We start from the raw sequence: 16,860 nt of genomic DNA, 5'->3' as shown, positions 1-16,860 counted from the left end.
CTACAATTAAACCATTAAATGCCACAGAATACTGGCTCCTGAAGTGGGCAACATGGAAGTGTCATCTTCCACCACAGCAGCACATAACACTAATGGCCAAAGCACTGAAGTTAACCAGGTTTTCAGCATTAATGCATGAGAGAAAACTCATCTTCACCGTGAAAATGATTGCTGGGAATGTCTCAGTGCTCAACATTTGGGACACCATGCTGGCAGATCCCTCAAACAGCGCTCCGCTCCCAAGCTTCTTGCTCTTCCTGCAAGGCTACATTTTAAAGATGGTTTCCGCCCATATCAAAAGCTCCATCTAGTTCAACCCCTGGATACTGACTTGTGTAAAATCACAGACAGTTCATTCTAGGTCTGCAAGTGGTCTCCACAACTATCAACTGATTTCAGATCATTACGACTGGGCAAGAATCTCACAGAAAACCGAATTAAAAGGAACTATCTTTTGTTGTCACAATTTGTATTATTTTAGTTATTTACTTTGTCTATTAGTTTTTCTTCCAAGTTAATATTATCTGCTATATGAATTGTGAGTTTTTTATATATATATAATCTGCCTATAATTTAATCTTTATACTTCTGGTGAGATTATCTCTGCCACTTGTTAACCCCTGGCATGGTGCCATGAAGGGTATTGTAAAGTTGTGGTACATGCATAAACCTTACAACAGTGGTTTTCAACTGGGGTGCCGCAACAACATTCTTGGGATGCCATGTAATTTGGGTTTAAGTTACTTAAAGTTATTATTATTTTGAAATTTATATATTTATTTCATTATAAAAAGGGTACAATATAAAGGGTACGGTACAATATCCATTGTACCGTATCTTTTTAATTTTGTGGTGATCTATAATTGATCTTTATTTAGTATCTCTATATAAAGAATAAAATTATTATATATAGATATATATTAAAAGGTCTAAAACCACTGTGTTAGGTATTTCTTTTGGCCTAGGGGTGCGGCGAATTAAAATTACTGGGACAGTAAGGGCACCATGAACCGAGAAAGGTTGGGAACCTCTGCCTTACAACAACGATCCTATTTATTTTATGTGTGGCTAATAAAGTAGCTACTCAGAGTATCAAGTATAATTATTATATTTTTTTTTTTTGGCTGATGCTATATAAGCTTGCTTTCTTGCATGATGTGCCTATGCTGAAATGCTAATAATCATACCACTGTAGTATGTAGTATGATAGTATGTCGCTGAAGATATCAATAAAATCTACATAATTTCCCAACTTCTAGGCACAAATGAAAGAATTATTGAGTAGTATTAATATCAGTAAATTATAGAAATTCATTCTGTCCTTCAAAAGAAATGAAAATTTATGATTCTGAGAAATTCAAATCTATTGAATTTAATTCAGAGCTTAAGCATTCCATATTATCCATCAATTTTATGACAAGTGGAAACAAAATTATCCAAAAGTTATATACTAGTATCATGGATGCCAGCAGGATATTTTGCAAAGTGGTAGATGTGGGAATGAAGTTTTTGTTCAGCAAATTTTCGAATACATGCAATATCTTAAGTTAAGTTTGACTGATTTCCATGCACAACCAGCCAACATTTTGTGATTTGTGGGAGAAAGTACTGAGCAGACTAAAAAAACACTAAAATTATTACTTTTTTTTTTGTAGAATTTGTATTGTGTTAATGTTTCAATAAATTAATGCAAATATTAAAAATTGTGTATTCGTTTGAAATCCAAAGGTAGCGCACATGCACTACGCTGTTGGTACCCATGATTGCTATGAGCAAATGATGCAAACAGGCAAGCTTACATAGGATTAGGAAAAAAAAAAAAAGTCATTTAATTTTTTTTTTTTTTTGTTTTTTATTTTTTGCAAAGACAGCTGTCACTGAAGATATGCAGAATTGGAATTTGGGGAGTACAATGTATACAGGAAGGGAGGAGGGGTTATGCTGTTAGTTAAGAAACATATAATCTAAGGAAATGCATCTAATTGATGTTGGTGGACAATGCAATGTTTTGTCTGTTTGGTGTGACATAAGCACTGGGAAAGAAAAAATGAGAGTAGCTGTGTGTTATAGGCCTAATGAATCTGATGAGTATAATGAGCATTTGTACAGAGAAATAGAGTGGGCCAGTAAATCAGAATGTCTTATAACGGGGGATTTTAACTTTCCAGATATTGACTGGAACTTGTGGGTTGATCACATGCACACTAGCAAGACTTTTGTCGATTTATTGGATGATTGTTTTCTACAGCAACATGATCGAGATGCAACCAGAGGGAGTCATGCTCTTGATCTGATTATCAGCAGTGACTATTCATGCATCAAGAATTTGCAGATAAAGGAACCATTTGGTGACAGTGATCACAATGTACTGTGGGAATTACTTCCATCAAGGCTAAAGGGAAGGGCTTTTGCTTTTGTAAAGGTGACTACAGCGGTATGATTATTAGTATTTCAGCATAGGCACATCATGCAAGAAAGCAAGCTTATATAGCATCAGCCAAAAAAAAAAAAAAAAAAAAACCACCTTTATTTCACCCATCCACTCACTCCAAATGTTTATCAAGTTCTGCCTTGAATCTAAGCTATCAACTTCTACGACAGATGGAAGTTTGTTCCAGTAATCAACCACCTGCTGGCTAAAGGCAAACTTCCTCACACCTATCTTACAACCGTCTTTCCTCAATTTGAATTTATGCCCTCTCAGGCATTTGTTCTGAGCAAGAGGAAGAATCCCATCCACATTGAGCATGCTCAAACCATTCAAGGCGTTATACACCTCAATCAGATTACCTCGCAGGTGCCTAGTTTCCAGACACTGTAATTTGCAAAACTTAAGCCTTTCTTCATAAGAGCAACCCTCTGTTCCATTCACTAATCCTGTTGCCCTTCTCTGTACTTGTTCCAACAGCTCTACAGCCTTCTTAAAATGAGGCCTCCAGACCTATATACAGTACTCAAAGTGTGGCCTGACTATTGCCTTATACAAGGGGATAATCACCTCCTTATCCCTGCTAAAAGAAATTCTGTATCTCATTGACAAGACACCATGAGCTCCTCTTGCAGACCATCTGCACTGCTTAGAAAACTTCATATCTGCCTACACAATTACCCCCAGGTCCTTTTCATTCTCTACCACTGTCAGTGTAGTACCACAGAGTTTATACGTTACTCTGGGGTCACTGCTTCCCATATGTAGTACTTTACATTTGTCAATGTTAAACTTCATTTGCCACCTCTCAGCCCACCTGTTCAACTTTTCTAGATCCTGTTGCAGCAGTGTACTGTCATTAACAACCCTGCCAACCTTCGTATCGTCTGCAAACTTGGACATTAAGCCTGATATACCATCATCAATATCATTTATAAATACAGAAAACAACAATGGACCCAATACTGAACCCTGAGGGACTCCACTAATAACATCAGTCCACGAAGAGCAGTGTCCATTAATTACCATTATTAAGGAAAAACGATGATTGGCAAGAAAGGCAATTTGAATTTGAATAGCCATAACACTCAGCACATCTTTCAGCACAAGACTCACAAGTAAATTTTTTTTTTTATCTGCATACTGGCCTTTTGGACATTCTTCAACACATTTACTTATATCATATAGCTGATATTTTTTTTCTTTAACACAGATTCTCTACATCTAATTCTACTTCTTGCTGTGGAGAATAATCTTTTATCAGAGAATTAAATAAATAGTTTGGTGGTAACTTATCAATAGTCTTTTTTGAAGGCTTCAAGTTTACAGGATCTATTTCTGTACCATATAAGATTAGATTCCATTGTGTGAGCTTTCCAGGTAGGTGGGCTTCATGACCTCCTTCATTTGCAATAATTAGTTTCCATTCACCAGCACCAGTTTCTCCCCAGAAATGTACAGAAAGAAGGGGCCAATTATTGAATGTTGCATCTTCTGTGTCACAAGGCCGAGACAAAAGTACGCTAGAAGGTGTGCCACTCAACCATCCCTTTATCCATAGCAGCAATTTGCCTCCAATGCCACCACACTGCTCCAATTTGTGCAGCAGTCTTCCATGTGCAACAATATCAAAGGCTTTTCTATGATCCAAATATATGATATCAAAGTTAATCTTTGCATCCAGTTCCTTTGTGACTACATCATAGTATCCAATCAAATTAGTCAGACAAGACTTCCCCTTAACAAATCCATGCTGTATCCAAGTTATACCTGAAGTCTTGTCTAGATGATTCTGCAGTGCTTCTTTAACCAGTGCCTCCATTAATGTCCCTGGAACAGAAGTTAAACTAATAGGTCTGTAATTACCTGTCTCCCTTTGATCCTCCTTTGTAGATTGGAGTCACATTTGCACATCTCCAGTATATGGGTACCTCTCCTGAGTCCAGGGAAGCTCTCATAATTATGGCTAAGGGTTTTCTTAATTCCTTTGCCACCTCCTTTAATATAAATGGATAGATTCCATCCACCCCAGGTGCCTTCCTTGCATTTATCTTCAACAATTTCTTCTCCACTTTACTCTCAGTTATTACAAGATCTAGCATACTGCCAGAGTTGAATACACCTCTGGCATTCCCTTCCCTGAATAACTCATGTGTAAATGTCGATGCAAAATATTCATTTATTTGTTAGCTACCTGAGCAGGATCATCAACAGTTGAACCATCGATATCAAGTGGACCACTCTGATTCATCCCCTTCCTTCTAGAGTTTACATAAGTAAAGAACTCTTTGCTCGTTTTTCTTTGCATCCTTTGCCAAAGATTTCTCGTAATCTGCCTTCACCTGCTTAACCTCCTTTGTAACTTGGTTACAGATCAGCTTATATCTATCATAGGCTTCTGTGTCACATGTTAATTTATATGTATCCCATGCATTTGTCTTCTCTGTCACATGTCTAATTAGTTCACCTGAAATCCATTTAGGCCTAAATCATGAACAATATTTCTTTGTTGGTATGAAAAGCCTAGTAGCTTCCAAGATTAATTCTTTGAATGCTTCCCATTTTGAATTTGCTGTTGGTAACATCATCAGTTGGTTTCACCATATAGAATTTAAATACTGTCTCAGACAACTGTAGTCACCTTTACGAAAGCAAAAACCCTTCCCTTTACCCTTGATGGTAGTTACCTCTTTGAGTAAATCCCACTTCAGCACACTGTGATCACTGCCACCTAGTAGTTCCTTTATCTGCAGATTCTTGATGCATGAAGAATCACTACTGATAATTAGATCAAGAGTATTACTTCTCTAGCTGCCTTTCAAACATGCTGTAGAAAACAATCATCCAATAAATCGACAAAAGCCTTGTAGTGTATGAGTGACCAACCCACAAATTCCAGTCAATATCTGGGAAGTTAAAATTCTCCATTATAAGACTCTAATTTACTGGCCCACTATTTCTCTGCACAATTGCTCGTTATACTCATCAGATTCGTTAGAGAGAAAATCTTTATTGTACAGTAAAGATACAATAATGTGCCCGCCACAGCCAGGAGAGCGGGCTTAACAATGATATAGGGTAAAAAAAACAAAAAGATAACATAACATGAAATTAACTTTAAAATATAGCATTAACCATTTAATAGATATGAGTATATACATAGTTGTGAGGCAGACAGTACACCAAGGTATGTATGCGTTCATATGTGCAAGGCACATATTTAAGAATATTCACAGAAGTCAGAATATTTCACATGTGTGAATTAAGTTGTTGTATACGGTTTCGCATTTTCTTGTGAAACAGTTTGTTGATGTGCCTGCGATGTGCCGTTCTGCGCTTCATAGCAGATAGCAGGTGGAGATAACGGTATGAGTAGACATCAGGGGCCAAACAAAAGGGGAACAAGTTCGGCCAACGAGTGCCTGTAATTGCGATCCGAAGCGAATTTCTGGAGATCCACTCCCATTATTAGCAGGGCTTGTATTGTAGGAAGTACTTGGCCAGATAGGAATCTGTCACTGATCTTCAGCCTGTTCTGTTGTAGCTGAAGAAGAGGGGTGGCTCTTAGGGAAGGAAGTGGAACATGCCACTGATATATATCCCAGAAGTCAGGGAGTTGATTTTGCCAACCAGCATTTTGACTGTGGTCACAGTTTTCCTCTTGCTGATTATTTGAGGGATTTGAAGACAGACGCGGGATTTGAAGTTGGTCGGCCATGCTGGTGGTCCTCTGTTGAGAGGGGGGGGTCGATGTTTGCGGGTTGCCCACTTCAGTATCCAGTATTCGCTGGCGAGGATGGGCTTCATGAGAGAAGGTACTGCGGAGGCCCATATTTCAGAGGCATACAGAAAGGTAGGATACACAACGGTTCCCAGATATCTGATTGTGGTTCTTGCGCCTGTGTTATGAAGAAGATGTTGACGGGCAATCCAGCGCATTCGGCTGATCTTGCGTAGAACACATTCGATGTGACAGTTGAACCTAAGGTTTGGGTCGAAGGTTACACCGAGATCTTTGTGTTTAGTTACACTTGGAATAACTGCACCCTCCAGTGAGGGTTGTATGAATGTGGGACACTTCTTCAGAGAAAAAACCATAATAACGGATTTTTAGGGGTTCAGTTTAAGACCGAAATGGTTGAGATGGTTGAGATTTCTGATGTGATCACTCCTCTGTTGGCTGATGGTGGTATTTCCGTTAGGAACTTTATATTGTCAGCGTAGGTAATAACATCATCCCTGTTACACACAAACGGAATAAGGAGGGCGACAAAAAGTAGCCCGGATAAAACGCCGCCTTCTGGCACACCTGAATTGATGGATCGGGTATAGGAGAGGTTGCGATGAGTGAGGTACACTGTTCTATTCCAGAGGAGCGAGTGCAGAAAAGCGAAAACGTCACCTTTGATCCGAAAGAAACTGGTTGGGAGATTCAGAAGGGCTGAGATGTTGAGGCTATCAAAAGCAGCTTCGATATCAGCATAAACAATCGCCATTTCCGATCTGGCCTCAAATGCATTTAGAATTGCCGTTTGGACTGCCAGAAGGTTGGAGACAGTTGATCTATTAGAAAGAACATAATGGAGTTGCTTTGATGGTTGTGGAAGAAGATGGCGTGTTATATGCGGAAGGACTTTTTCCAGTAACTTTAGGAGCATGGATTAGACCTATAACACACACCTACTCATTATTCCTTTCCCAGACAGACAGGTCTCAGTTAGTTTTTAAATTCTGTACAGTGGGATCAACTGATGATGTTACCAACGTTGAATTCTAAATGGGAAGCCTTCAGGAACTTAATTTTGGAGGCTACTAGGCTTTTCATTCAACCTAAAAAATACCGTTCAAGGTTTAGGCCAAAATGGATGTCAGATGAATTAATGAGGCTCGTGGCAGAGAAGAAAGATGTATAGGATGCGTATAAAGTATAAGGTGACACTATGGCAGATATAAACTAGTCTGTAATCAACTCACAAAGGAGGTTTGGCAGGCAAAAGCAAATTATACAAGAAATCTTTGGCAGAGGATGCAAAAAAAAAAAACAGCAAAGAATTCTTTACTTATGTAAACTCTTGAAGGAAAGGGATGAATCAGATTGGACCACTTAACATAGATAAGTTCACTATCGATGATCATGCTCAGGTAGCTGATAAACTGAATGAGTATTTCACATCTACATTCACACATGAGGAGTTATTCAATGTGGGGAGTGCCAAAAGTTTATCAAACTCTAACAGGGAGCTAAGTGATTTTGTAATAACTGAGAGCAAAGTGGAGGAGAAATTGTTGAAATTAAAAATGAAAAAGGCACCTATGGTGGGCGGGATCTATCCAGTTATATTAAAGAAGGCAGCAAAGGAAGTAAGAAAACCCTTAGCCATAATTATGAGAGCTTCCTTGGACTCAGGGGAGGTCCCCATGGACTGGAGGTGTGCAAATGCATCACCAATTCACAAAGGGGGTTCAAAAGGTGACACAAGTAACTATAGACTATATGTTAGTTTAACTTGTGTTCTGGGTAAAATAATGGAATCACTGGTTAAAGAAGCATTGCAGGATCATATAGACAAGACTGCAGTAATAGTTAAGACAGAGCATGGGTTTGTTAAAGGGAGGTCTTGTCTGAATACTATGATGTGGTCACAAAAGAACTGAATGCCAAAAATAATTTTGATATCATATACTTGGATTTCAGGAAAGCTTTTGATAATGTTGACACACGGAAGACTGCTGTACAAATTGGAGAGGTATAGCATAAAGGTAAGTTGCTACAATGGATAAAGGGATGGTTCAGTGGGAGATGACTGAGTGGTAATCAATGGACACTGCTCTTCATGAACAAATGTTATTAGTGGAGTTCCCCATGATTCGGTATTGGGCCCATTGTTGTTTTGTATATTTATCAATGATATTGATGAAGGTATATCAGGTTTAATGTTCAAGTTTGCAGATGATACAAAGGTTGGCAAGGTTGTTAACGACAGTAAAGACAGTATGCTACTCCAACTGGATCTAGATAAGTTGGGCAAATGGGCTGAGAAGTGGCAACTGAAGTTTAACATTGACAAATGCAAAGTACTGTATATTAGTAGCAACAACCGAAGAGAAAAGTACCAACTCTGTGGTACTACTCTCAGGGAAGTGAAAAGTGAAAAAGACCTGGGGGTAATTGTGCAGTCAAATATGAAGTTCGTTGGGCAGTGCAGATGGGTTGCCAGGGCAGGTCATGGAGTCTTGTCAATGATATATAAGAATTTTGCTAGCAGGGACAGGGAGGCAATTATCCTGTTATACAAGGCAATGGTCAGGCCACATCTAGAGTACTGTGTACAGGTCTGGAGGCCTCATTTCAGAAAGGATGTAGAATTGCTAGAATGAGTACAAAGACGGTAACAAGACTGGTGAGGGAACAAAGGGGTGCTCATACCAAGAAAGGCTTAAGTTCTGCAAATTGCAGCACCTGGACAGTAGACACTTGCAAGGTGATCTGACTGAGGTGTATAAAGCCTTGAATGGGTTGAGCAAGCTGAATGCTGATGGGATTCTTTCTCTTGCTCAGATTCAGAACCTGGGGGGGGGCACAGTTTCAAATTGAGGAAAGACAGTTGTAGAATGTATGTGCAGAAATTTGTCTTTAGCCAGAGGGTAGTTGATTGGTGGAACAGACTTCCATCTTTTGTTCTGGAAGTTGATAGTGTAAATAAATTTAAGGGTGAGCTGAGCAGGCATTTGGAACAAATGGAGGGGTAAAATGGGAGGGGTTTTTTTTGGTCGATGCTGCATAAGCTTGCTTTTTTGCATCATATGCCTCTGCTATATATCACAAAATCTTTGACTCCATTATTTACATATTTCAACGCTCCTCATAAACATTTTAGATATTGTGAAAACAGTAATTTTCACAATATCTAATATGTTTATGAGGAGTTTATTGAAGAAATTTTGCTGCTGGGAAACCAAACAGTTCCAAAGAAATCATTATAAAATGTCCAATTTGGTAGTGTTTAGTTTCAAAAAAAAATTTCTAAGCATTTTCTTGGATATTAATTTATATAAAAAAACAGCTAAGAAATATATTTCAAAAGACAGAACGATCATTAAAATACATTCAGGAATAATGAAATTTGAGAACTGTATATGTTTTGAAACTCGAATACACCTTTCTGTGTCCATTTACTGTTACCAATGAATCTTTACTGATAAGGGCAACCTCAGCACCCTTAAAATATTGATGTGAAGGAAATTCGGTTATATTCTTGATTTAAGGTAAAAAAAAAAAAAAAAAAAAGTCTATCATGATTAGGTGATGATGATAGAAATGAAAGAGGTATCAGGATCAGGTGAGTGTGGGGTGACCATTTAAAAGGATCTCTAGTTCCAATATATTTTCAAGGTTGAAATCCAAAGGTGGTGCATATTATTATTATTAGCTATATGGTGTAAGGAAGCCTGAGGCTTATGCTGCACCAGCAATATTGATAATATATATGTTAAAAAAAAAATTCTGAATTACCCTGAGAGAGAGAGAGAGAGAGAGAGAGAAAATAAGAGTCAGAAGAAGAAGGGAATCATCAAGAAAGAGAAGAATGATATTCAGCTCATGCACCACGCTGCTGGCACCCATGATTGGTATTGGCAAATGAAGCAAGAAGGCAAGCTTACACAGGATTAGGTAACAAAAAAAAAAAAAAGAAGTCATTTAATTTTTTATTTTGATTTTATTTGTGTTTATAGTAACAGGGGAAGAATAATGTGCTGGTCATGAGGCTGAAAGGGCGGAAAGAAGTTATCCGGTTAATTTATTTATTCCTCTAAAAAGCTATATTAAAACTTGCATAAATCAAAAGTTACTGCCAATTTTTCCTTACCAAATGAGTCTGTATGTGCACAAACGCTGAACTTTCAAGCAGTCCTTCAATGATAACAGAAACATTCTAAAGATTTAAAGGCAACAGATTTCTTCTTAAGCTTTGTTCCTGTTATTACTTTAAGAAATCAATCAAACTTGGATAATAATATACGTCGCATATCAACTTCAACCGCACACCACAGGAAAATCACGTGGGTAAATGATATGGAAAGCAGGTTTAAAATGAATTAAGTTTTTATTTTGTGTATACATACTCAGTTCGCTATATGTGCACGATGTACAATTCTGTAATCACTATTCAGAAAGTATTAATTCGCAAACAGATTCAATCTCAAAAACTGCCTATAATATTCTTCGTATCTCATACCACAAAATTTACCGATGTACCTGTCCACCCAAATTATCCATCGCGGTGAACCTGACGTAACCATTGACAATTCATGATCGCACAATACTGCATCACACACTGTCGTATTATCAGTAGGCTAAACAATGATCAGTAGATTTTCCATACTTCTTTAAAATATTGAGAATCTAATGATTTTTTTCCCCAACGGTTTTATACCGATTTTATTTTAATTTTTCAATGATTTTCTACTGGTTTATCCACATTTGTTAAAAATATTGAGGATTTACTGAGCTTAGCATTCAATTCTCAATATTTTTCGGTAATGAATGATCTGAAAATATTAAGATTGAGTTTGCGGATTGTTCGTGATTTCTTCATGTCAAGAATAATCCAAAAAAAGTAAAAAAAAATGAAGCAAGGACTTTTTATGTATAAATTTTTATATAACGGTTTCATATATAACTATATGAAAGAACCCCAGGGGCTGACGTCTTGTGAGTATGGGCTAGGTACACCCGGGGTCCTGAGCTGGATATCATCATTCTTCTCTTTCTTGGTGATTACCTTCTACTTTTGACTCACTCACTCTTCTCTCAGGATAACTCGGGAATTTTTTTTTTGTTTTTTTTTTTTTTTGTGGCTAGTGCAGCATAAGCCTCAGGCTTCCTTGCACCATATAGCTAATAATAATAATAATAAATAATGTGCCGCACTCAGGACGTGACAAATACGCTATCTTCCAACATACAAAGGGGATGTCTTTCTGTGTGCTCGATGTAAAGAGTGTGAGGATATTAGGAGTCAATTCAGCGTTCTGATGGGTGTTTTGAAAGCATGAAGATCAGGCTGAATGTCCTCGAAGGAATTAAGTTGGGGGTCCATCAAGCCCTCAGCTGCCCGCCTCAGTAACAGAGCTTGCTGTTTGTTTGTTTGTTTGTTATTTGGTTTTTAGGAGAATTAGAAAATAAGGCCATATTGCTCCGGGGATATGCGGTGGTCATTCCTTGACCTTTCCGCATCCTCTATATTTGGTGGTCACGGGCTCGAACCCCGGTCTAATCAAGAAGCGTGTGCTGCGCACTGCTGCTCCTGCCCACCTGGCTACGGAGGCACCATAGAGCTTGCACTATTGCATCAAGCACCATAGTGGAAACCCCCAAGGCATACTGCGCTGATCCTACAGGAGGCAGCTATTGTCGGTGACTCTTCTCAGGGAAACGAGAAATATATTCTTCAAAAGGGATAGGTAGAGCAGGATCAGAGTATATCTGCCAAGGGTAAAAGTAGATGATGTTGTTGAGCAAATATCACGTTTTAAGGGCACAAAAGTGTTGTACACGTTGGCACTAATGATATTATGAGGGATCAAGAGGCTTTAGGAGATCTAAAGACTTACTTAACAAGTACAGAAAAATGTTGAGAAAAAGCCGTGGATTGAAGTTAAATTTGAAAGTATTTGCAGTTCTGCACAGACATGATAGGAGGGAGTACATGTTGAGAGTCAATTAATTTGGCTCTGGAGATAATGTGCAAGGCTCATAAGTTAGAAATTTTCCCAGCGTGGTCTGTTCTCGTTAACAGGAGAGACTGCCTCTACAGGGATGGCATACACTTAAATAGAAAGGGTGCAAGAATATTTGCTAATGCTATCGAACCAATGTTAGGAGGGTCGGAAAACTGCTAGCTTGGGAGATACACTAAATAATAGATTAACAATGGCGGCAGCAATAGAGGTGAACTTGATTCTTGCACTGCTTCTATTGGAACATGTAGCATCCCGGAAAACAAAGTGCTGGGGATTTCAAGGCCTGCTGTGGGTCACGACGGCAAGGAAATACGGTAACTGAGAGTAGCGTGTGTGTTGTGTGTGTTTAATGGCGCATAAACTACACTGGCTATAGTGCGCCTGTCCATAGGGATGTGTTAGGTGATAATTCAGAAATTAAAGCTATTTCAATTTCATTTTAGAAAACTATTCAGAATCGATGATATATTCCAATTTTTTTCCAGAAAGTTGAAAAGTTCATTAATATTTGCTTAATCGCCAAAAATATGCTATAGTGATCTCGGTTGTTAAAGATTTCTTAAAAGAAAGCAGAACTGATGTTCTGCCCTGTTTATAGAGAGGACAGTAAATAAGAATATGTTTGACTGTTAGTTATGTTGAGCAGTGTGGACACTAAGGAGGATCACCACCTGTGATTAGAAGTATATGGGTCAGATGAGTACCACTTCATCTCTTTTCGTTTTCCGGATGCTCGAGTGCCAAAATTTTGGTTCCTGTTTCAACTGGAAAAGTTTATTATTAGTCTGGGTATGCCATAGTTCTTTCCACTGTGTAAGGCATGCTGCTGCTATGATGAGATTATAGCTCGAGGCTGGAATATGAACAGAGGTCAAATGTAAAGTTGACAGATTTTTTGCAGATATATCTGCCATTTCCTTTCCCTTTATCCCTGAATATGTTGGAATCTAACAAAAGTTCACTAATCGTTGACGATGTTCAATTTTCAAGAGCAACCTCCTGATTTGGTTTAAAACAGGGTGATTCGTGTAGGAGGGATTTGGCATTGCTCTAATTGAGCTGAGAGAGTCTGTGTAAATTAAGTATTTTGGAGATGGGTAAAGATTTAGATTTTCTAGAGCTAAATTTTATTCCATGTATTTCTTCAGAAAAGTTGCTATACTCAGGTGTAACGGAAGCTGAAATGATAGCAGAGGGAAACACTGCTGCTGATCAAATGGTTGATTGAGATTTGGACCCATCGATATATATTGGCAGGAAATCAACATAGCTCTAAATATATGACTTGCTTGGAGTTTTTTTTTTTTTGGTTTGGTTTTTTTTTTTAGGAGATTAGCAACTAAAGCCATATTGCTCCAGGAATATGCGGTGGTCATTCCCTGACCTTCCCGCATCCTCTGTATTTGTTGGTCACGGGCTCGAACCCCAGTCTAATCAAGAAGCGTGTGCTACGCACTGCTGCTCCTGCCCACCTGGCTACGGAGGCGCCGATACTATGATGTAGTCACAAAGGAACTGGATGCAAAGAATAACTTTTATTATAATATATTTGGATCTTAGAAAGAAAGGCCTTTGATATTGTTTCACACGAAGACTGCTGCACAAAATGGAGCAGTGTGGCATTGGAGGCAAATTACTGCTATGGATAAGGGATGGTTGAGTGGGAGAAGACAGAGAGTGGTAATCAATGGAGACTGCTCTTCGTGGACTAATGTTATTAGTGGAGTCTCTCAGGGTTCAGTGTTGTTTTCTGTATTTATTAATGATATTGATGATGGTATTTCAGGCTTAATGTCCAAGTTTGCAGACGATACGATGGTCGGCAGTGTTGTTAATGACACAAATGACAGTACTCGGCTGCAACAGGATCTAGAAAAGTTGAGCAGATGGGCTGAGAGGTGGCAACTGAAGTTTGACAATTGTAAAGTATTGCTTATGGAAAACAGTAACCTCAGAATAACTTATGAAATAATGAATGCTCAAACCATTCAAGGCTTTATACACAATCAGATCACCTCGCAGGTGCCTAGTTTCCATACAGGAATTTTTCTAAAAGGGATGAGGAGGTGATTATCCCCTTGTATAAGGCAATGATTAGGACTCACCTTTAGTACTGTATTCAGGTCTGGAGGTCTCAATTTAAGAAGGATGTAGAGCTGCTGGAAAGAGTACAGAGCAACAAGATTAGTGAATGGAACAAAGGGTTGCTCTTACGAAGAAAGGCTTATTTTGTAAATTGCAGTGTCTGGAGACTAGGCATCTGCAAGATGATCTGATTGAGGTGTATAAAGCCTTGAATGGTTTGAACATGCTCACTGCTGATGGGATTCTTCTTCTTCTTGCTCAGAATGATCGTCCGAGAGGACATAAATTCAAATTGAGAAAAGAGTTGTAGGATAGATGTGCAGAAGTTTGCCTTTAGCCAGTGGGTGGCTGATTGTTGGAAAAAACCTCCATCTGTCATTGTAGAAGTTGATAGCTTAAGTAGGTTCAAGGCAGAACTAGAGAAACATTTGGAGCGAGTGAATGGGTGAAGTGAGTTTTTTTTTTTTTTTTTTGGCTGATGCTATATAAGCTTGCTTACTTGTATTATGTGCTTTTACTAATGCTAATGCTAAATTCAAGAAAAATGACATACTGCACATGGATTACGGTAACCCCAGATTAACTTAACAACTATGTTGTACTCCGCACAGGGTAGTTGAGAATGGAAAAGTGATGGGGATAACAGAGCACTCATACATGAAATTCTTTGAGAGTGCAGACATGCTGTCAGGACAGCTAATGGGGTTTTGTCAATAATATACAGAAACACAACTAGCAGGGATAAGGACGTGATTATCCTTTTGTCTAAATCAGGGGTGTCAAACTGATTTGTGCCGCGGGCCATTTCCCTTATTAGTGTACCTCACGAGGGCCGTACACGACCTACAAATCTTTCCATTACTAAGCCTAAAGATGCCTCTTAATTGCTCAGTTGTTGCTTGTTGCTGATTGACACTCGCAGCTGAGGATGCACTAATTGAAAGGAAATAAAAGTCTGAATAAATAACAGAACGAATAATGAAAAGGAAGTTTATTCCAGATAATACAATATTTCAACGAGGGAATAAACATGAAATTAGGTAACCAAGGCCTTTTTGCCAGACTTTACTTGACTCCGTTTGCTTGCAACCAGCTTCGCGAGATTTCGAGTCGAAGATTGAGAAGATACAACCGTCATTATGGAAGAAAGAGTGGCATCAGTTAGCCTTGATCTGTGGGTTGTTTTGTTAGCTTTCATACGCGAAAACAGTTGTTCCATAGTAACACAGAATTTGTGCGGCAAACTCTCGACATTAAAAAATAAAGGACCCGTGAAAAGAGAAAAATCTTCTTGGTGCTCCTTGAAATCTTTAAAGCGCCTGTCAAATTCGTCTTTAATCTTTTCTATTCTGTCACAATATGTTTAAAAGTATAAATTTGACTCTGATTTTTAAAAGTAAGCCAGAGTACGCTTTTTTAATTAATTTTTTCACACAATCAACTTTTTTTGAAAAATAGCCAGTGAATTGTGCATGTCTGTTATCAACTAATCTTGTAGTTTGATGTTTAGATCGGTTTGGTAACCTGTAATATTACTAGGAAGGCCAGATTTTGTACTCAAGACTGATTCTTCAGAAGCGATACATCCTGACCTTTCATTTCAAGAAACGGTATTATTTCTTCCAAAAGTAAAAGAAAACCTCTCTAGTAGGTTGTGGCAAGACAACCAACGAACCTCAGTGTGCTACTGCAGCTCTTCAAATTCACTTTCCAAGTCCTTAAGAAGGAGAGCAAATTAGCAGTGATTCAGTCCCATGGACCGGATGATGTTCACAGTTTTGGCCACAGTCTTGAGCACACAGTCGATTTTCAGTATTTTCGAACACAGAACCTGCTGATGAATAATGCAGTGGAAAGAATTCAATTTTTGTTTGTCCGGATACTTGTTCTTCACTTTTGTTTCTAGTGTTGATACAAATCCTTTGACTTTGCCTGTCATCGCTGGAGCGCCATCGGTAGTCACAGCCAGAAGTCTCTTGAGAGGAAGCTTTTATTTCTCCAGAATGCTCCATACGGCGTCATAAATGTCTTCCCCAGTAGTAGTAGCACGGATGGAATCATTAAGAAAAACTCTTCAGTTACTTTCAAATTGTCATCGCAGGCTCGAAGAAACAGTGCAACTTGCGCCACGTCTTGAATATCGTTACTTTCGTCAAATGCAATTGAAAAATAATGAAACGTTACAGATGCTTAGTTGTTCACGCAAGTTGCCTGCTATCTCGGTTATCCCTTCAGCCACTGTGTTTCTTGACAACGAAATTTCTTGAAACACTTCACACATTTCCGGGACAGACGTTTACAGCCGCTTTTATCACGCATTCCTTAACCATGGAGCCTTCACTGAAAGTTTTGCCAGTAAATATCTGATTTCATAACTGGCTTTCACTACCTTGGTTAATTTTTGTAATTACATTTTGCCGCCTTAGAAGTGAGTTCTTCATATCCATTAGTTTTTCTTCTCTTACTTTAACCTCGAAGCGGGAAAATTTTCCTTTGTGAATTGTATCATACTGTCATTTAATATTGTACTCTTTGACGACACTAATCGATTCGCTGCAAATAATACACACAATTTTATCTTTTACCTCAATGCAAAAGTAGCT

General features: G+C 38.4%; 1 protein-coding gene across 1 annotated transcript in view; it reads right to left on the bottom strand.

Moving 5' to 3' along the window:
- SIDL (SIDL trafficking protein particle complex subunit 10) overlaps positions 1 to 10,386 on the bottom strand; it is a 322,468-nt gene extending 312,082 nt beyond the window's left edge. The window contains exon 1 of the mRNA XM_090388069.1: positions 10,297 to 10,386. The gene's annotated coding sequence lies outside the window, so the exon portion shown is untranslated. The remainder of the gene's footprint in view (positions 1 to 10,296) is intronic.
- Between the last annotated feature and the right edge of the window lie 6,474 nt (positions 10,387 to 16,860).

This window comes from Mastigoproctus giganteus, chromosome 13 (genome assembly GCF_048544385.1).
Source record: "Mastigoproctus giganteus isolate SK-2022 chromosome 13, ASM4854438v1, whole genome shotgun sequence".
Lineage (NCBI taxonomy): Eukaryota > Metazoa > Arthropoda > Arachnida > Uropygi > Thelyphonidae > Mastigoproctus > Mastigoproctus giganteus.
This window is presented reverse-complemented; position numbering and strand designations above follow the sequence as displayed.